We start from the raw sequence: 22,450 nt of genomic DNA, 5'->3' as shown, positions 1-22,450 counted from the left end.
AATTTTTTTTGTCCTCAGAATGTTAGCAATGCCAGTTCAAGTAGTACAGTGTTCTGTTACCAGTGTAAGGTGCCACCTCCACAGCCCCATAAAGTGCAATCCTCCCCACTGCAGCTTCAGTCCAGCCATGGTAACACACTGCCCTTCAGCTGCTCTTTGGCACTGCCACTGGTTTGGCTCCTCTTAAGGACCATTAAACTGCTGACCTCTCCCTCCAGATGAGCCAGTCTGGCTGTGCCAGCTGTGCCAACCAGCTGGTCTTGGCATCACAGCGCTGCATTTACGCCACTGAAGAGCTAGGACGTGGCAGGATTGGACAGCAGTGCCATATTAACAAAAAGAAACAGTAACTTTCAGGGCTGAAAATCAGGATAGACGTGTGAGTTTGTCTTGAAAGCACACTGTCACTGAACAATAAAACCCAGCACCGGGATGGGGTGATTGAATACTGCAGCATTTAGCTCTGCTGCTGCTAGAGATGCTGCTCTTCCAGTCTGGCAGGGCAGAGTACAAAGCCTTGACAACCTCCACACTGACAAAGGGTGCTGAGGGCCACCCTGTACTCCCACTATGCACGGAGTTGCTGTGAAACCTCCCCTAAATCTCCTCACCTGCATGCCCTGGCCTGTGCTACCCAAAAGATCCCTGCACTGCAGTCAGCTCTAGATTGATTGAACAACAAAAGCACCGTTTCGACAGCAGATGCTACTGAAGTGGATTTTGCAGCAGACCACCAAACAACAGGCAGCAGTAATTTCAGGAAAGTACCACTTTAGTCCTCCTACCGGCCAGCCACTCAATATTTAAAGACTATGTGGCTGGTCTTTGATTGCTCTCATTCAACAAAGCTCTGAAGAACAAGAACTGCATTACTTTGCCTCATTGAAGCTTCAGCCCAAAGTCCTCAGTACCTGTAAGAGCAGTGGTTTGATTTTTTTTTTCCCCTCCCTGAAGCCAAGATTCATCATTTTCAGCAAAAAGAAAGGACAGTATATTTGCTCAGTGCTGAAGCCCCTGGGACTCAGAAGACAAGATGAAATGGAAATTTTCTTCTCTCTTTTTTTTTTTTTTTTTTTTACAGGTTTCTGTGACCAGGACAGTCCAGATGAGACAAGATGGGTTCTTAAGAGGAGAGGTCCCCGGGTGCAGAGCACAGACTGAACGTTGCCAAGATGGAACATGCCAGTCATTAGGATGCTAATTGGCCCTGACAGGGCTCTGGTGACTGAAGTGAACATCCACACTGTCACTACCTGGAAGCATTGCTGCAGGGAACAGCTCCAAGGAGCCTAAAGGAAAGAAGTAGGTGGGAGGAGGTAGAGAGATGAGGGATGTTTATAGCTCTCTACAGCTGTCTGCATCACGTATTTAAACAAGGGAGAAAATAATTCTGTCTTTCTACACTGTGCTGATAAAAAATTCCACAAAAATCACTTTGGGTAATTTACATTTAAATGGACTTTGCGCACCAAGTGGATTATTTTGCTGGTCATGTTTACAGTTCCTTCCCTGCTCCCCTTCCCAGGACTCCATGACTCTTGTCTCCTGCACCATCTTTTCTTTCTGTCTCCCAACCGATCCAATTAAAACACCAAAAATAAATTAACTTGTCAGATTTCCCCACCATCAACTCTCTCCTACTGCTCTATTCCTGTCAGAGCTCTACCTCATCTTGAAAAATTCTGGTCTGTTGATTGTTTTTGTTTATTTGCCTAGGTGACCAGATTTGTCATCTGTGAACTAGATTTACTGCGCTTTTAAAGCAGAGAATCAAAAGTTTCTCAACAGCTTATGGGTGACCATTGCCAATTTTGATTGGACAACCAAAGGCTGGGAAAGCACCAAAGGGAAGGTGCAAAACTGAGACTAGACCATCTGCAAATTATAGAGAAGCCTGAGAGTTATCAAAACTTGGATTGCCCAAAAAAAAAAGTTATTTGAAGGTGTGTTTTGGACTTCACTGCAAGTAACCAACAACACTGACTGAACCAGCAACTTGGTGGCCTAAATGTAACAAGTTAGCTGCATCCTTTAAGAGATCAGTTGTGAACAGGACAACTCCGCCAGTGAGATACCAGAACAGACACTTAAAACACTGGTCTGCAACCCTGAATCACAGGTCTGCATTTCAGGCCCTGAGCACGTCAGATCAAAGCAGAGAAGCTACAACCACATTTAATCTATGACAAAAGGAAGGGTGATCTGGAATAATATTCCCAAACGAATAAAAAGTGTTTTTCCTTACAGCCACAATCAGCTGCCTACTTTTCTTAATCCCTCGCTACCAGAATACTTTGGCAACCCAAAGTATTATCTCCCTAGAACTTCAGGGAATCCCAACCAGAACCAAAGCAGCCAGTGAGACCCCCCCTCTCCACACCAGAAAACTCCCCAGGTCTTCCTACACAGACTATTGTGCCCCATATATGTCAGTTCTGCGGTCCAAAAAATCTGCTGTGGATGAGAAGATCCTGGCGGAAATTATTTGAGAGCTTCAACATGTGAAGGTGCTGATAAATATTTGCAAAGCAGGTAAATCATCCCTCATCCCTTGCATGCCATGAGAATTCCTTCTAAAACACGCATACAATGAGATTGTGTCAAGGCTATATGACTACAGTGAGGAGGGGAGGGAAGGGGAGAAAAGTTATGTGAGAACTAGCTTCAGTTACTGGGACTCCTTCAGTGTCTCCTCAAATGACAGCAGAACACAGAGGAAAGGAAAATAAAGGGGAGCAGGGGACAGGATGCAAAGCTCCACACGCCGTGTTTTGTATTGGCATTGGAGGAATAAATTTTCTTCTTGACACAGTTTGCAGTGCAAGCAGACAAAGAATGGTGGGGAAGAGACACAGAGGTGCAAAGCAGCTGGGATGTCCTCTCCTCTGGCATGAGCTGGGGGATGGAACCCCATTGTCACCCTCTCTGCTCACCTCAACCCTTGCCAGCACACGTCAGCCCAACTCTTCCCACATGGACCAGACACAGCCAGAAGGATCCTGTGGAGCCACAGAATTTGTGCCTCTCTGCTGCATGCTAGACCTCATCTGTACAAAACACATGACTCGGGAGCCTGTGCTTCCTTATTGTCACTTCCATCAAGCCCCTGCAACCAGCTTTGCTTTCCTCTCCTCTGTAAATAGGTTTCATGCCTTCATAAAATGGATGTATTAGTCATGAGCCAAAAACCAAAAAGTTACTGGGGAGGGAAGCAATACTCAATGTACCACAGTCAATAAAAGACAGAAGGAAAGAAAAATATTAGCTGGAGAGTTCCAAGAAGGTTAGGGTTACAAAGAAGCAAAATATTGGCTCTGACACAGAAAAAGGCTCTTCTGAATACTAATGTGTTCCACACAGCAACAGAGAAGCTATACTTACCTCAAAGGAGATTAAGTAATATATAGCAACACCTGAGGAAAGGGAGGAAAGGAGAAAAGAAAGGCAAGCAAGCATAAACACAAAGAGACTAAGGCACCTGAAGTCTTTTTCATATAGCTTCTTCTCCTGCACAGGGGAGATTTATATCTTTTCCTTGGAAACTGAACATTCAGGAAAGTGGACTTAGTATAACTCCATAATAATACCCTCTTTTCCAGGCCCCAGGAAACTATAATACTGATTTACTGGTCAAAGAAATAAATGTGCCTCAGAGTTCCATACAAGGTCTTTCTGAAGTTAATCCAGCTCTAAGATGGATAAGCAAAAGTGGAAAAATGCTGCAGAAAGTATTTGTGTAGATAAAAGGAGCTTTCTAAAGGCCAGTGTTCCTGTCATGATGGAATAATTTTCATTCTATAGATAAAGAGCTGGAGAATAAAAGTAGAGAAAGTTACAGCACACAACCAGCTCCCTGGGCACCAGGACGTGTTTGCCAGCTGGGAACTACACTTCAGTGAAAATGCCTGATCAGTTACATTTAAAACTGGACAGATCTCATACAGGATTCATTTCAGCAAATGTTGACATCAACATCTGACACTACAGACAGTGGAGAGAAACAGTCACCTGCAGGACAGGATTCCTCTGTTTCTAAAGCAGTTGGCTAAAGCAGGGTCAGATGAACTATGTTCTAAAATATCTCTTTCCCTTTCCTGTCTGGAAGGAGAGCCCATATAAATCAGTCAGGGGCAGACAGCTGTGCTATAGGCATCTGAAGCTAATGGTGGGCTCAAAGCATCAAAATCACTGCAGAGATGAGATTCAAGTACACACATGGAGTTTGCAGCAATTAATCCACTTCTCCCTATGATGACTGGAAATCTTACTCTGGAGAATGCAAATACAAGGTCTCAGGCTTCTATGCAATCTGTGTTACCATTTAAAATGGATCAAGATGAAGCCCTTATAGTTGAAGATAGAGCCTTGGAAATGCAAGGAAAATTCAAGTGGAAGCAACACTATTCCTGAGCCTACAGATTGATACAAATAGATCTTAGTTATGCTCACAAGCATTGTAGGAAAATTCACAAGACTGACAGTTTTGAATTATTATCCCTCAGATTCATGTCATCAGAGCTGTCCATCAGCTCCTAATCCTGGGTTTAAACGCAGATTTCAGGAGCAGAGGGGAAGATGATAAGCTCCAGATTTCTGCTAAAACAACCTTTTGCTAAAGTGAACAAGGCAAATGAGTCCTTAAATAGAACTTAATGATGTAGCCTGCAAATGTCCTAATATACAGCCTGGCAGAAGAGCTCATACAGCCCAAACTGACGAGCCCCTAATAGAAGCTGAACCCTAAGCTGTTCCCTTATCTCTCTCCTGACAGGCGCTGAATTGTCCCATAACACAGATGGGTGGGAGCCGGCTGCAAGAACAACCCACACAGCCCAGAGCTCCTCTCCCTGTTCAATTGCAAGGGATTCTCTGGGAACAGCACAGGCAGGACTGTGCCACCTTCATTAGGACACCAGCAGCCCACTGCTGGTCACTGTCTTTCTCCAGGGGCTACTCAGGGGAAGCAGCAGCCTGTGGGCAAGGATGTTTCCCAAGCTTCACGCCCGGGAAACAATTACAGCTACTCTACACAGACTGAGTGCATTGTGTATGCACAAAGTACAGTTCTCACCTGAACTCTGGTCCCTCCACCTGGAAGGGCTGGGCACAGCCAGGATGAAGTCTCTGTGTAGGCAGGAGCATGCACTAACACAGTGATCAGTTATCCCACATGGGCTGAAGCCTTCTGATCAGGAACCATTTCATGTCCTGCAGTCGCACAGAGCTTACACAGAAGGAGCTGCCACCCGGGGCTTGTGAACACTGCTGTGATACAAACAAAATCAGCCTTATTCAGACCTAATTCCAAAGCAGAGGCTGTTTGCCTGCCCACATTCTAGTTTAATACAGAGAGCTTGACTAACCTCTCAATTCAAAGCAAACTAGACACTGACTTACTCCTCTGACAAAGGGAAAAACAAAATAAAAATAACCCAACCCCAAAACATAGCTATGGGGAAGCTGCTTCAGGACTCAAACCCAATCCTTTATTAAAACTGAGAGAATATTTTTCCCAATGAAGACAAACACTCCAGAATCATCTCCTCCATCACACGTGAGAAACTGTCCAACCTTAACCTCCATTTCAAATGCAAATTACTTGCCAGAATCCTAACCTGAATTCTTCCTAGCTTCCATGAAGGAGAAAAAAAATAGACGTGAGAGATCTTCATCTTTCCCTTCCTAAATTTACATGAATTATGTAATTGCAGTTTTAAAGGACTAGAGCAAGTGACTAAAAAAGTAATGCAGAATGAACTAACACTTGTGACAAAGCAGGAAAAGAATACTTCTTGAAGCGGAAGAACATTTTCTCCCTCCAGAAAAACATGAAAAGACAAAGTAGAAGACATTATAATAGCATAAGTGAAAAATTATTCAATGACAATGGGATGTATGGCAAGTTATTTTAATTGCTGAGTTTATCACAGTCTTTAAATGATGTAAAGGATACCCAGAGAATAAGGATGGCAGTCATCTAAGAGAAGGTGTACCCAGTTAAAGACACCTTCTTAGAAGTTGAAGCTACTCTCTTAACATACATATCTGATAAATTATATACACATACTGGCAGAGTAATCTAGCAGGAGTGGCTCACAGGCATTTTTTAAAGGCAAAACTGTGTCATTGGGAAAGGATTTTTTAATAATTATAAATTAAATAATGATTATCAAAGTTAAGTGCCTGAAAGTATTTTGCCAAAATCATTTCGCTCTGGACTAAAGCTCCAACAGACAAGGAAAGACCAATTAATTTTCTCATGGTAGAATTTCAGTTTGAATTCAGAATCTATTATATCCATTGGGGTTTTTTTAAAAGGCATGTGGTATACACTCAATTGATTTTAGGACAAATGTATTTGTATTACTGCACCTTTAATCAAGACTTTAGAGGAAGGCACTGTGAAGCAGAAGAAAACAGTCCTTATGCTGAGAGCAACACAATGGTTCCCCCATTAGAATATCACAGGAGCAAGATAAATGTTTGTAGCCTCTCCAATAAGCAAAATTACTGCACTCTGAATGTGAGAACAGTGATGTATGACAAACAAGGAGCTCAGCCTGCCAGAAACTTTGTGTTTGTTGTTCCAAAAAGGTTAGAAGCCGCTAATTTAGAGTATATTACAAGAGACCGTGTGGAACAAAAATCAGATGTTGGGAGAGCACAAAGAATGAAAAAGAAAATCACAGACCCCCTGACCTGCATCCTAAGAAGGAATATTCGCAGCAGTGAGTGTTGTCTTGCTAGATCAGGTGGGTTTTGGGAGCAAAGCTAATCTCCACTAGCAGCCCTCTGTTACCATCCCTGTAAGCCCAGTGGCTAAGGTGTGAGAGAGACTCTTTGGAAGGGTTTAGTTAGTCCAAGGGCTCAGCAGGGCCAGGCTCAGTGTCACTGCCCCCAGTTTAAAGCAGACCCAGGGAGCAATTGTGCAGTTTGCTCACGGACAGGCAGCACAGCCAGGTAACACACTCTGACACTGTGCCCTGCTCACAACCACATCCTGCTTTGCTTTGCTGTCAGCAGAAGGAAAACAGCACTACACCAAGCAGTGGGAGATATTTCTCAAATCTTCATGATATACAAAGCCTGAAGGAATGCACATTACAGAAAGATTTAGTTTTCTGGCATGAAATCAAACGTATAAACCCAAGATTATTCACAAAGATCAAGACAACCTTCAAAGAAGCCAGAAATCCAGGGGGAAGCAAAGTATTTCCAAGCAGTTCCACTTTTCTCACATAAGCCAGGGAATCTCAGAGAGAGGGTCATAAATAATGGACTTTATTTTCATTCTTTGCATATACTCTTGCTGATGCAGTGCCTAGTGTCATCTGGAGATGCAAGCTGATAGAGAGTCATTTTTGGATACTCAAACACACCTTTAAAGGGACTTTTTCTTGGAATAAGAGTGTTTGATTTCTGAAATACAAACTACTGTAATTTACTAATTGCTTTACATAGCCTACGAGTATTAGAGCATTTCTAAGCAAAATCAGATTTGTGATAACAAAAGCCTCTGTAAACTAACAAGGAAAGGCATTTCAGGATGCAGTGACTGAAGGCAGTATATTCAAATTAAGGTACCTAGTTAAACATCAAAGTAACCAGCCATTGACAGAACTATCCTTATACAGAAAGAACAGAAAGAGTCACCATTACTTGAAGTCCTCAAAGCAAGACCAGAGGATTCTGTTCAAACACACACATATATATTTATATTATAATCAAGCCACAATTAATGGTTAGATGTTGAAATCAGCATTAATGCAAGCAGCTCCCAGACATTTATTGTATTCTGCTGGTCACAGCAAAATTCAAAGACCATTTACTGAACTGAAATCAGGTGTATGGAAGTGCTGGTGAGACTAAGAGGCCTCTCTCAGGAAAGTTTGACTTGAACTGACAAAACAGCACAACAGAGGACAGGATCACTGCCTGCAAACACACTTGAGGAGAGGGAGCTGCAAGAAATGCAAAGAGACGTTTAAACCATAGGATTATTGTGGTGCAGAAATGAGATAAACCAATCACAAACTCCTCTTGGCTGGAGGTTAGAGAAATCAGAGTATGAAGTAGCTGTGATCTAGAGCAGCTCCCCTGTGGAGAAGTCAAAGAAGAGAAGAAAGCAGATAGAGAGAGAATCCAAGAGTCTACAGAGAGAACCCAAGAGTCTACAGAAAGTGCTCCTGCTCCACATTGATCCCTCAAGAGCAGAAATTCCTCCCTGGACTTAGGCTTGGAAAATCAGGTTGTCTTTCTCGGTCTAAGCTTACACAAAGAGTTCAATAACTCAGTAACATGCTATCCCTACATGAGAGGGGTTTGCATGTTTTGGAGCAGGTTTCCTGTGTATTTCTAAAACAGGAAAGTTTTTATTTTCTTTAGACACAAAGACCACTTCTGTTTTTCATCAGCTCTCCTACAGTGTGGGAGAACACACAGCAGGAGTAAAACGCTGCAAAAAGAGATCATTTGGGATCTAATCTTGAGTAACATGTGCAGTCAGACAGGACAGCATGAGGAGCTCTACAGCCCACCACCAGAGGTGAACTTCACAGATGTTTCGCTGTCAAGATCGTTCAGCTCTTATCAACAGAGGGAGGGAGAACTAAAAGGTACTGAAGAATCAACATCAAAGTGCAAGAGATTCAGAGAGCAGCAACACTCTGCACTGGCTCCTGGGTTATCATTCAGTCTCAAAGTATGAAGTATTTATTCTTCCTTCTACAAACCTGATCCACAGGCCCTGGATTCAGCCACCCTTACTGCAGTACACTGAAGTCAGTAATCATGGAAGTTACAGCCAGAGTCACATCTACCTAGTAAGAAATTGCTGGAACTGCTCTTGCTCTCTCTGCTTCAGAAGCAGTTTACCACAAACCATCAAAACACAGACACCAGGAGTCAAGAGAGCTGCATTACCCTCCTGACAGTTCACCCCAAGCAAAAGTCATAAGCTTTCCATAACCACTTCATTGTCTCCAATGCCTTCACTCACCCCCTCTGTACACAAAGCTTCCCCTCTTTGGAAAGTGTAAAGAGACTCTTCTGTGCTCAGAACTGTAATGTAAAAACAAAATCGTGTGTTAATGATATTTAAACTGATTTAATGAAATGGTTTCAATTCCACCCTTCCTTCCTCTCAACTCCACCCTCTCCTTCGAGAGGGAAATTTGTTTTGGTTAATATGGAGGGGAAAAAACCAAGTTAAAAATAGCCTACTTTTGCCTTAAAGCTATGAATAAACAGCCTGAAACAGGAATGCAGTTTATCTGCCCACCAAATTCCTACACTGTTTTCTTGCTCTGCTTTCCAAAACATTTTTTTAAGGATCAAACACAGAGACTTAGATCTGCAGAACCAGTGGTATCCCCGAACTGCCTGCTTCCATGCTAGTAAGATAACTGGTTTTGGAATGAGGAGGAATGGTTTGAAACTGAATTAACCAAAGATATAATCTAGGACTGTTAAGTGCTAGAATATTTGGGTAAATCTCCTGACATCAGAGGAATCAATATGAAAAAAATTGAGAAAAATCCACCAAGAGAACAGAAAAGCCTTTCTCGTTTCCCTTTAACTGTGCAACAGACAGACTGCATTATCTCCTAAAAATCTACCTTGCCAGTAAAAGCACTCACACTGTTATCCCTATCTTAGACCCAAGTCACATCTGTCCCTGACAACAACAGCTGTCAACACTGAAAGAGCAGGGTGATCAGCCAGCCTTTTCACCCTGGGCGGGAAGCCAAAGCAAGGGTGGCTTATGTATTTGCAGTGCAAAACCAAACAAACTCTTTATGCTGTTCTCCGTGCTATGCCATTAGCAAGCAAGCTGATCAGCTCCAGGGAGTATCCTTGCAATCTGAATATTTGAACCCAAACCTAATTTTCCCTTATTTCCCTTCCACTGTATCACCAGTGAGCTCCAGGTAATGCCAAAGGAGCCACGTGTGCTTTCCCAGCAATGCAGACAGAAGCCTCTTGGCAGAGTCGCCTTTCATTCCCAGTTTCCCATAGCGTGAGGCATCAGAACATGCTGCCCTGGAGTGCCACAGCCACTGCTATGATACCTGATAGGAGTTACATCTCAGGAAAGGAAACCACCTCCCTCCTCTTACAGCAGATGAGCCCTCTGGAAGGAGAAAGGAAATGTCTCACTTTCATCTCAGAGTTCAGAGGGAATGTTTTATAGCTGTCAATCCTATAAAGATCTTATTCATTCACAGACCACAGACAGCAAATATTCTGAGGTAGGCTGTACAGCCATGAAATAGCCAGGTTCTGAAAAGGACTTTGCCCAGTGACATTTGGAAAGCAAGGTGAAAGACTTTACTATGACCCTAAAGTGAATACTGAAAGCCAACATGCAACAGGCAGGCCAGAGGAGTTAAGCAGATGAAGCTACACAAGGCAAAGTTACATGAAGAACATGGATGCACCTGCTAGTGAAATCCCAGGTGAGGGGTGTGATCTCAAGCAACATCTGGTGTCCCAGGTCCAAGCAAGCACTTTCACTCAGAGAGGCAAGACATCCTCAGTGATCACAGTGGGACAATGCACGCAGGGATCTCACACATGCCCAGCAGCATCACAGCCATGATACACAACCCTGCACTCCCCAGCCACAGTGCTCATCTTCTCACCCTGACTGCTAAAAACACTTCAGGGATACTATTTAGGCTGTGCAGAAATATTAGAGAAAGACATCCTGGTTACACATTATGTTACTTCTTCAATCACTCCACTGGAGCACTCACTGGCTCTGTGTTTACCCTCAGTTCCCACCCAAAGTCAACAGTGTCCTTTAAAAGACAGGAAACTGGCACAGAGACTGAATCATATTACTGAATTCTCAGAGGGGATCTGTAAGCAGATCATGGAGCTGAAACTGGACTTGCAGAGCTCTAAGGCAGCTACCAGCCCATTCTCTTTCCAACATCTGCCAGCATTCACTTGTGCAGCTTGTTCAGAAAGTCTGATGGCTCAACAAAGGAACAATGAAGTGAGAGCAAAAAGTCCAGACTGCTGTGGGTTAAGAAAGAAAATGCATCCACAGGGCTACCAGTATCCACTGTGCATCCAGCACTGCACCAGGGCTGACCTGCTCTGCACAGAGCCCTGCTCAAGCAGCTACAACTGCAGAGTTCTGCCTTCTCAAGGATGCAGTAGCCAAATGTTGTAGGACACAAATGTCTTTGACATCACTCATCTTCAACTTCATCCCTCTGCTGTCAGCTAGTTTTAACTGGAGGTGGCTTCCCTGGTTTCAAGAGGGATTCAGCTTTCCCAAGGCACAGTAAAGAAGGAGAAGCAAAAAGACACTGACTCAAGAGAAATAGAGAACAGGCGACATGTGCAGAAACAATCCTGGTTTTGATTAAAAGCAAAAAAAAAAACACTTAAAGGAAACCAGCCAAGGGTGCTTCTTTGCACAAACACAAAGTCTCAGGCTCCTTTACAGCACTCAGCTCAGTGTATCTCGGACTGTGCAAACAGCCACTGCCATCAATGACATCCCTTTAGAGCAACTCTCCTAAGAAAACACCCACAATTGCTACAGATGATTTGTCAGGAATACAAACTGATATAAGCCAGGATGTCTTTGCCTCAGTCAGTAGATTCTGCCAGTTATCTATCCATGAACCAACAAACTGCTCCTTCGAGCAGTGCTCTCCTTCATCCAATACACCAGCACCAAGTATTTTGAACTTGGGTGCGGAGAAATGAGCAGAATTCAAAGAGTTAAGAAATCTTGGTTGCAATTATCAGGAAGAACAGTGGTAATGCAAGGTAAAAGCATGGCCCTGATCAATATTCCTAATACAGAAAGCATGCATTTCAGGGCATGTTTGCAGCACTGGAAGCAGTCTTCCAGCTGAGCAGTTGTTTTTTCCTTCAACTCAGCCTCACTTTTAACTACTCTTGATTAAAGCGATTACTTTCACTCAATATTCAATTTCTGACAGGTAATATTCTCTACATATGTTGCAGGCTGGCTCCATCCTTACAGGCAAAACACAAGAGCTCCCTAGAAGCAAATTTTCTTATTTTGTAAGTCATGTATAATTTACACATCTGCAATGTTGACACAGGCTAGAAGTATACATCATGCCAAAATCATTTGCTAAAAGCTCTCCACAGATTTGAGGGTATTTTCCTCTTAAGGCATTGTTCCTCTTGTTACTGCTATTAGTTCTCAGGAGAATCCATTACCTGAGTACAATTAATTCCTGTACACTCAGTTTCACAACTCGAAATCTAGACCATGTCAACATTCAATGCCATTTAACTGTACAAGTGTCTGACAGCCCCTTAAGCACTCAGGGGTGTCTTGTTCATTTAGTCCTCAAGTTTTCATCAAAACAAACACTTCCACATGCACAGATGTGCTCCCACCGTTTTAGTCTTGCAGATGGATTCCACACAGGAATTCAGACGACAATTCAGCTCTTCCAACCTGGTAAATACTATCAGAACCGGCTGAAAACTGAAGATGGCCTTGCAAGGCACTACTACCATTGTTATGAAAAATACTGAAATCACCTGAGTCTGTTTTACTGACTTATTGCAGAAGAGAATTATTGACAAAAGAATCACAGAAAACTTATAAGGTACATGAACATTCACAGACAGCTGGCAGGATTAGGGAAGCATTTTCTTCATTTCATTTAGGTGGAAACTGAAAGGGGGAATGAGGATTTTCAAGATTTTTCATTCGATTTCCAAATAGCACTGAATTAGGCAGCTCTCTTGCACTGCAGAGAAAATTCCATTATCTCATTTTAAGAGTATATCTAGGTGCAAACTCAGGAGCACTCCAGCACTGAGTCACCCTCAATTTTCACCTGCCATGCCCATGACTAGATGTCACACAGGTATGATGTGTTTCTGGCACTCTGAACAAGTTTAATCTTCTTTGCTCAAGTAATACTTTTTTTTCCCCATTTTTTATTTAAATAAGCTTTTCCTTCTGAAGCTATTTGTGGGAACAAAATATTTTGTCCAATTCTCATCTTGGCTATTGGATGAATAATCAGAACACTCACCCAAAGCACATAGTCTTTGATCATTTCCCTCACAGGGTATGCAGCTGGCCAGAAGAATGTGCAACTATGAGCTTCAAGTATGAGGTTTGGGGGGATAAGAAGTGTATGCATTCTTTTGGCCTGGGATTCATAAATCAAAGCTTTTTGCAGTAGCAAGTGAACTGACAAAGTATAAATAGAGAAGCACATAATTATCACCGATTACAGCTAACAAATCCTCACTGGAAGAAACTGTGTGTGCACGAGAAACTCACAGTAACTGGGGGTTCTGCAGATGACACAGAAGATGCAATTGGAAGGAGCTCTTGATCTCCCACAGCAGTAACAGCTGTCCCCTTCAGTGATGCCACTGCAAGACACAAAACAACAGATTCATGAATAAAACAGGCAGGTGGTCATCAGAAGTCACTTCAGGAACAAACTTTTCAATCCAATATTACTGTTATCCCCTTCACCTCACCTCCCTACTTGCCCACACACTCGCCAACCTCAGTGACAATTGTTACTAAAATGAAACTTGGGTCACCAAATAAACATGAAGTTACTGGAGAAAATCTCTTCTTACACATTTTCAATACAGAATTAAAAAAAAAAATTAGAAAGAGTTGATTTTATCATTGACTCCACTTACAAACTAGTAAGATTTGAGAGTGAACATGCAATGGCAAGAGAATAAGGCACATTGGGCATGCAGAGAAAAGTCCAGGTAAAGAGTGTCTACAGCACAGCAGGCTGTGACTTACAGCCCACCAGCAGCACAAGAAACAAGCTTTGTGGGTCTCAAGGAATAATGCACAGAAAGTATTCAGAAGAGAGTGTGGGTTTCTGTTTCCTATACAGGGAAAAGGTCATGGCAAGGAAAAGTGAAATTGGTAAATATTTGTAAACCTTCAAGTTTCTGAGACTGACAAATGCCAAGGAAACAAGCTTAGTTTTGTGGAAGCAGTTTATAAATACCCACAAAAAAAAGCATCTTCTGCTGGGAGTGGTAAAACTTCACCAAATGATGCTGCATAGGGAAAAGTGAGTATATAGCTATATTCAAATGCATAGAAACATTTAAATGCATAATCAGCCAATGCATAACAGGCTACAAAAGCAGCAGTAAGGTCAGAGCCATAGCCAAAATCTTTTGAGAAGAATAATCCCTTCTTTTGCCATGGCAGCTTTATAGTTCATAATGAATTACACCACAGCTTTTTGCCACAAGATTTTTGGTAGTGTATATATTTCCTCAGCTTTAAGTTTGGAACTGCAAAGAGATTCTATACTAAAGCACAGTGAAATTAATCTCTGTAAATTACATAGGGTTAAAAAGCAACCTCTAAAAAAGAACTGTTCCATCCTTGGTGACCACACACAGCTGAGACTGTGCTTTATCTACCCACCTGAAAGACATTAGGTCTGTAGATCAATTGTGCCTGGCTTGCCATAGTTTAACTCCTACCTTTTTTGCTGTTGTTTGTCTGGGTTTTTTAATCTTGTTATTTCAGGTGTTTAACGACACTAATTTCCAGATGGTCTGGAAATCTAACACACCAGCAAGCAGGCTACATCCCTATTACAAGCAAGAGTGTCACTGTCTGATATTTTACTGTTAAATAAATCAAGCTGGCCCAGAAGAGACATCAGCAATGCATTCACTAAACATTTGTGAATGCATTTTATTTTGATTTTTCTAAAACAAATAACTATGGAAGTTTCAAGTGTTTCTTGAGAAGAATAAGCAGCCTGATGAATTTTCGATTTTTTTTCCTTAAACTTGACAAATACCAGGAGCAACATCACCTTTTAAGGCAAAAGGCATCTGAAAGCAAAATCCTGCTTTTAAGCCAGAGTGACTCATAACAGCAAGAATTCTTCCTATAAAAACAAACTCAATCATGAAGTAAGAACAAGCTAGAATCTCTAGTAATAACAATTCAAACAAATCCTTTTTTCTCCATTACTTTTGTGGACTGATATTGGCTGGTTCAGGCAGGTGCTCTTGGCAGCTGAAAAAAGAAAACAACTTAGACAGACCACTGACGTGACCCAGCCTTTATCATTCATTTGCATCCCTAGAGAGTGCAGTAAACACAAGCACAGATGCACAGGAACCCACTGCACGCCTTATCTTTTCTATAGGAATGCAGGAGGATGTTTGCAGCCACACTGCAGTCACACGTGCTTTCAACAGAGCTCAGGAGCAGCTCAAGAGATAAGGCAGAGAAGATGCAGGAGCATGCACACAACACTGCCTGCAGCAAGCCTGGCTAGCTGTGCACAGCCTGATGCTTAATGTTTTAGCTCTCAGATTTTCCAGATTCTGTACTGCATTACTGTATAACTCTGAACTTTATATGAAGTGTTAGCAAGTTCTCCTCACAGTTTAGTCAGACAATCCTTTTGCAGCCCGAGAGCCAAGGACACCATTGCTGCTTCAGGCCCCAAAAGCATAAACAACAGCAAACTGAGGAAAGCAATCTGGGAGGATGGGACTTCATGACCTGAAGGTGTAATGGGACAATTAACCCCAATATGTAAATGGAAAAACTTACAAAAGTGTGAAAACTCATGAACCATTGTTCATCTTGGGTGTAGCCACAGCTGGGCTCTTGTAGTGCCCAAGGTGTATCCTTTGAAGGCCTTTTAATAAATATCTACTTTATTCCTTTAACACTGTCTAGGCTCCCCTCCAGGTAGCCTCTCAAGGCATCAAGCCCAGTACCACCCTATCTCTATCGTGCCATTAAACAAAGCTAATAGAGCCAGGTGAGGCAGGGCAGATCAGACTGCAGCCCTGCCTCCTGAGGCAGAGGTGCTCACTGCTGGCAGAAGAGGCAGCACTGTACTCATGAGAGGACATGACCTCCTTGGGCTGCATCCAGACCTACTCCTCAAGTCCAGAAGATATCCACCAGCAGAGAGTTCCAGGGCTCCACTTCCCTCTCCACACATGACCTGCTGTATAACCTCAGGCAAAACATTTTTGTCTGCTTGTGTCCCACCTTTATTCTCAGGCTGGGTTTTTTGTCTCTTCTTTTACAAGATATCCATATCTAGTTATCATGTGCTGCTGAGCACAATGGGCCTCTAAGCTGTAAGCTTAGTAACAGAAACCTCGTCTGCAGTGGAACTCCAGTTAGAGCTACAAGGCCCCCCTCAAATCCAGCTACTCCAGACATCCTGCTTCAGACACGTTTTCAGTCTTTCTGTCCTGGCTTGTGTCAAATGCTTCCAGGCTCTTTGGGATGTCCCACACCACCTGGAGTCCATCAAAAACACACCTTAACAACTCCCAACCATTTAAGAGGTTGTTTTTTTTTTCCAGGCTAACTTCACAAGTTCTTAGTGGGGGAAGCTACAGCTTAACAAGAGCAGACGAATTGAGTCCTAATGTCAAATTCAAACTGTCTGATCAAAAATCTGTCATAGACAGCTCAGCTTTCCAGGATCCTGGACACTCTGAGTTAGATGAAAGTCTGGCTCGCCAATTTTCTTGCTTTGAAATACCTATACTCTTCCACTCCTCCCTTGGCACCCCTGTCAAATATAGAGATCAAGGTGACTTCCTGCTGTAACACAGGACAGTTTTTCCTTAGCACCTGTATTTATCCAGACAGTGGGCAAGGAACCTGGTTTCTAGATGCAGGACACCTCTCATTGCTCCAGTACTTTCTAGAGCTTGCTGCTATTTCAGAGCATCACACAATGATTTGGTTGGAATGGACATTAACAATCATCTTGTCCAATCCCCCTGCCATGGACAGATTCACCTTCCATTAGACCAGCCTGCCCAAAGCCCCATCCATCCTGGCCTTCAACACTTCCAGGGATGAGGCAGCCATAAGTCCTCTACAACCTGTTCCACTGTCTAATCATCATGATTCTTCCAAATACCCAATTGAAATCTACTCTCTTCCCCTTTAAAACCACTGCACCTCATTCTATCACTACACTCCCTGTTCATCTTTCCTGTGACCCACCAAGTACCAGAAAGCTGCTATAAAATCTTCCAGGCTGAACAACCCCAACACCCCCAGCCTGTCCTCAAAGGAGAGATGCTCTGGTCATTTTTGTGGCCTTCCTCTGGGCCCATTCCAACAGGCCCATAGCCTTCTGTGTAGGTGGGCCCAGAGCTGGATGCAGGTGGAGCCTCACTGGAGCAGAGCAGAGGGGAAGGAGCACCTCCCTGACCTGCTGGCCACACGGCTTTGGATGCAGTCCAGGACACACTTGGTTTTCTGGAGTGTAAGCAGACATTGTCAGGTCATACTCCCTTTTTTCATCCACAAATACCCTGCCAAGCCCTTCTCCTTAGAGTTGCTCTCAACCCACTGTTGCTCTGTTTTTGTGCCCTGGGATTGCCCCCACCCACATGCCGGACCTTGTGCTTGCCTTGAACTTCAGGAGGTTTGCATGGGCCCATCTCTCCAGCTGGTCCTTGTCCACTGAGTGGAGCAGCCATCAAATTAATTTCTTTCTATTTTAGAGACGAGGATGTTATGTGACACACTAACAAATGCTTTGCACAAGGCCAGGCAGATGACATAAGTCACACAGGCACCTTTCCCTCATCTACCACCTCTGTAACACTGCCATGGAGGTCCACCAGATTTGTCAAGCACGATTTGCCCTTAGTGAAGCCATGTGGGCTGTCACCAGTCACCTCCTTATTTTCCATGTCCCTCATCGCAGTTTCCAGGAGGATCTGCTCCATGATTTTGCAAAGCACAAAGGTGAGAGACTTACTGGATTTTTTGAAGGCAAAGGGTGGACATGGCTGGAAACACTTGGTACCATGATGTGCTAATACTGCCTGGGTTTTCATTCATTTGAGCTCAATCAACAATTTGTTCTTTCCCTAAAAGCAGAAAACAGCTTCTTCCTTCCTACCTTGAGGCAACACCCAAACTGCGATAAATTCCAAGCTGCAGTCACTTGGGCAGCAATCCTAAGAAACAGAACCATTATCAACAGCATTTGATGTTGGTCCTAAAACGGCTTTGCTGTGTGGGTCTTCCCATGAGGCCTCACTATGGGACCTCTTTTTGCCAGCAGTCACAGACACCCAGGGTTAGATTTTAACAAGGACGGCAGAGAAATGCTCCAATTTGTGTCACAGCAGCACATAGGACATACATGTGTAGCACAACTCAACTTCCCTGCCATGAAGAGAACACACAGAAATTGCCAGCACCACACAGAATAGGCACAGTCACCTTCACCAGTGGCAGGGGGCCTTTCTCAGTCTCTGCTTTCAACTACTGCAACTAATTCAGGAAATTTGCTGACTGACTGAACTCCTGTATTGGCACACAGTGGCTGTAACAGAAAAAAAAGGTAAAAGAAAAAAAGAAAGAAAAAAAGAAAAAATAGATTAAAACAAGAAAGAAAAAGAAAAGAAAAAAGCTATTCTCTGAAGTCCTACTAAACACAAGAGGCTGTGGAAAATATATTAAATATATTTTAAAGCAGATATGAGTACTGCTTGACTGCCTGCTCTTGTTTTTAAGAGGAAAAATACCAAAAAGAAATGTCAGCAAGAGTCTTCTCTGTACCACCACCCACTCCTGCTTTTATATTTATGATTTTTTTTAATTAAAGTAACATTGTATTTTTTTTCCCACATGGTCTCCCCTCAAACAAAACTCCACTTGAGAGCTTGCAGTCAAAGCTCTTCCTTCCATTTCTATTGCTTGATGCAAGACATCTTCACACTGTCAGGAAAGACTATTCTCCTGCCATGCCCACAGCCATCACCATCTACTCAAGCCCCAGAAAATCTGCCAGATAAGCTATCTCCAGCTGGTATCTTATATATATTATATATATAAAACATGAGGGAATATAAAAATAGTTATTCCCTTCCCACTCCCATCTCAGGATTTCCTGAATTCTATGCTATTCTTATCATCCTTAGATCAGCATTAACCCTGACAACCATATTCCCACAACATTAGTTCACTCTTGTCTCTGGAAACCACTGGATTGATTTTACTTTCTGGAGTTATTCTTGACATAGTCCAGGATATGGAACTGCAGCCCATTTACATATCAGCTCCTAAACTGATGAGCATGTGTAACTTCTATTTGAGTTAGTGCAAACAGCAGATTGTCACCCAGGCATTCTACTCCAAACATCAACTTGCACTCTGCATCCCTCCTGTGAGCTTGAGAAAGGCTTTGTTAAATATTTGCATCCTGTGTTTCTGCTTGCAAAGTCATCTATGCTCAGCACTTAGCAGTGATAGCTGCAAGATCTGTGATCCTGCTTTGGATCCTCCCAAGTCTCAACCTAATTGGTAACAAAGTCCGTTCTCATACAGAGCAGCTTTCACTTTTATGACTTTTATTCCCAAGTACAGAGCAAAAAGATGAGGCTTTACATTCTTCCATACCCAAGGCAGTGTAGATAGAATCAGCAACACAAACAACCCATCCCTTGGGAAGGACGAGAGTGTCCCAGTGCAGTCTAGGGCAGTTACTCCTCAAAGCAGGCAAACAAAGGAGTGAACACAGTCAGCCCCTGAAGGTCTCTCTGCTTCAATCACTGCTTTCCTTCATTGTCACATAACTCTCAAGGCCTGCCTTTGCATCCAGTGTTTCTAGATTCCAAGAAAATCTCTGCAGGACATGGTACATCTCACCAGAGAGCACAGGAGCAGCTCCCATGACACCCTTCTGTACCTGTCAAGAAGGAAAGGTTTCCTGATGCTGACTGTTCATTCATAATGAAGTGTCCTGGGGTGACGTTATGATGCTTGTATATCCCCATTCATCTGTTCTGTGCCTTTAAGACCGGCACTGAAGAGTGGAAGTTTTGTTTGGGTTTCTCTTATCAGGACACAGAGACAAGCAGTAGACAGAGCTGTTTTTTTTTTTACTTCCAGCTTTGGGCTTGCTGCTTTTGCTTGCTCTCTTTTTCTGCTCTTGCTTCGGCTCTGCTTTCTGCCTCTGCTTATTAGCTAGTTCTAGCTAAACAGTCCACATTGCTTCCTGGACTGTTTCTCCTCTCCTGTTCCTGTGACCATCTCGAACCTGCTCTGCACTGGGACCCGGGAACACCGAAGGTTCGGCTGCAGCAGCTGGCCCAGCACCGGAGGGACTGAGAACAGAGCAACCACCCCCGAAAGAGACTTTCTGATTTTGCCATCTTTCTCAGAGCGGTGTCATCGGGTATTGTTCATTTTGTGTGCTGGGGGGTGCGGGGCCAGTCAAATAAACAGGTTCTTTCCACCTCTCTCCGAGGAATTTTTTTCCCGAACCGGTTGGGGGGAGGGGCCGTGTGGGTTTCGCTTTCTGGAGGGGCCCTGCTTTGCAGATTCTTTAACGAATTTGCCCTAAACCAGTACATGAAGATAAATTATTAGTACAGGTCATAATAGTAATACTTTCAAAATTCATAATTAACTCAAAATTTCTATAAGTTAAAAACATGAAACCATAATTAAGGTCTACAGCTTTAAACTTGGTTTCTGGTTTTAGCTGCTATGCCTAAAAAAGGGGCTCATTCTCCCTGATTAGTAACTATAAAACATATAGATGTTCAGATTTAAACATCCCACACATTAAAGTCCAGCAGGTAATTTTTTTAAGATACAACACCATTGCTTTAACTAAGAAGATATGCAATAAACAACACATTTATTCAAGTTTCATTTTTTTCCCATTTTAAATGTGGATTTGCTTTTTATTAAAGCTGGGGTGGTCTGAGGTTTTTTTATTTGTTTCTTCCTCTGTTTTGCTGTGATTTTTTATTTGCTTAACTTTTACTGTCCTTGGAAAAAAGCTCTTGTTAAGGGAACCTTCCTGTCTGACCATCCAGAAGCCAAAGTCAGTCACACTCACACCACTCCAGACTTTCACTGCTGGGACCAAAGTCCCTTCACAGGGGGCAGCTGTGCCAAGGGGCAGCACCAGGGCACGGTCCCTTGCCTGTGGCTCCCACCATGTCCCCCACCCAGAGCACAACCCGCAGCTCCCACTCAACAAGAGAAGAAAGCAGGTTTAAAATGGCATTTTAAATTGTTTCTAAAAGAGTATTATCTATAATGAAAGAAAGTTCGGAAATGTGACTGCTTCGACCAAAATAAAGAGACTATCTCACCATTCCTCATTTAGTCTTTCTCGAATCTCTCCCTGACACAAGCTATATGTGACATTCTCAACTCCCCATCAGTCTCACAACCTCACAAGTTACCTTTCACGGAACTGCTTCTGCTGTAGAACTTCAATGACAAATATTCTCCCTACACCTGCAGAATAGGCTATTGCTCTCACAGGTTATCCTGGCACTGCAATGAACTCTTTTTCCAGACGATTAGGCCATTGATTTCCTGCGGTTCGAGCACTTTCATTTTCCTTTAAAGCCCTAGCCAAACCTGCACTAGCAAATATTTCTTAATTTAGATGCTATTAAATGGTTAGGGAACATTTAAATCTCAACCTGATTTATCATTATTTCAAATTTACCATTGAAGAGGTTTCTTTTCAGAGAATACATTTAATTGCATATCTATGATTATGATTATACACACAAACAAATATAGACACAGCACTGTTTAAATGCATTGATTCCAATACTCATCCAATGATTCTTAAAATTGTTCAAGGGCTTTGGGAAACATAGGGTGTTTTTAAAATATGACAGGTACTTAGCTCCTGAAATATACTCCCAGTGAACATAGCCAACTGTAAGCCTTTAAACAGAGATAAAAGGTACTTTCTAAAGGAAATATTCCAATTCCCAAAGAGCTGATACATCTCTTACAGTATCCCACTATTACACACACTTGTCCCTCTGTCATCCTTATAAGCCTAAGGACTATTCTTCCCATGCTGTTCTGGGTATGGACCTGAGACACCACCATGCCAGATCCTCCCCACTCTCTAAGCTCCCTCTGAGCAAGGGCAGTACAGCAGTGCCTGAGCTGATTGATTATTTACTAGCTAGGTCCAGGGTCACGCTACACTCTTTCAGAGGTGTTTGTGGCATGACAGTGACTCACAGCAACATGCAAGCTGTCCTGAGGTCATCCACAACACTTGACAGAGTGCAGGAAGACAGAAGTGACCTTCCCAAGGAGTCTGCTGCACAGCTGGGAGCTGAACCAAGGGCCACATGCTCCCAAGTGAGCACCCAGCTCCACAGGCAGCAGCAGGTAAATGCCCCCCTCCACCCAGACATGCCCTGAGCAAACACGTAGAAGCACCTGTGCAGGAGCAAGGTAGAACACAAAATCAGCCACTGAAGGCAAAGGGAATTTGGGTGCTAACAACAAGTTTACACATCACTTAATTTCCTACCTCAACAAATGAGTAAAGCACTCGAGGACATGGTATTCTGGGTTTCCTAGTATTGTAATATCTGCAAAGTATTCACTTGTTGGGGGGGGATTTTTAAAGCTTTTCAGCTTATT

General features: G+C 43.0%; 1 protein-coding gene across 1 annotated transcript in view; it reads right to left on the bottom strand.

The window, feature by feature from the left end:
* Positions 1-22,450, bottom strand: part of TSPAN4 (tetraspanin 4) — a 422,379-nt gene that overhangs the window by 340,344 nt on the left and 59,585 nt on the right. Inside the window, exon 2 of the mRNA XM_074543280.1 lies at positions 13,301-13,395. The gene's annotated coding sequence lies outside the window, so the exon portion shown is untranslated. The remainder of the gene's footprint in view (positions 1-13,300; positions 13,396-22,450) is intronic.

Source organism: Zonotrichia albicollis, chromosome 6 (genome assembly GCF_047830755.1).
Source record: "Zonotrichia albicollis isolate bZonAlb1 chromosome 6, bZonAlb1.hap1, whole genome shotgun sequence".
Classification (NCBI taxonomy): Eukaryota; Metazoa; Chordata; class Aves; order Passeriformes; family Passerellidae; genus Zonotrichia; species Zonotrichia albicollis.
The sequence above is the reverse complement of the archived record's forward strand: the minus strand, read 5'-3'. Positions and strand labels throughout refer to the sequence as shown.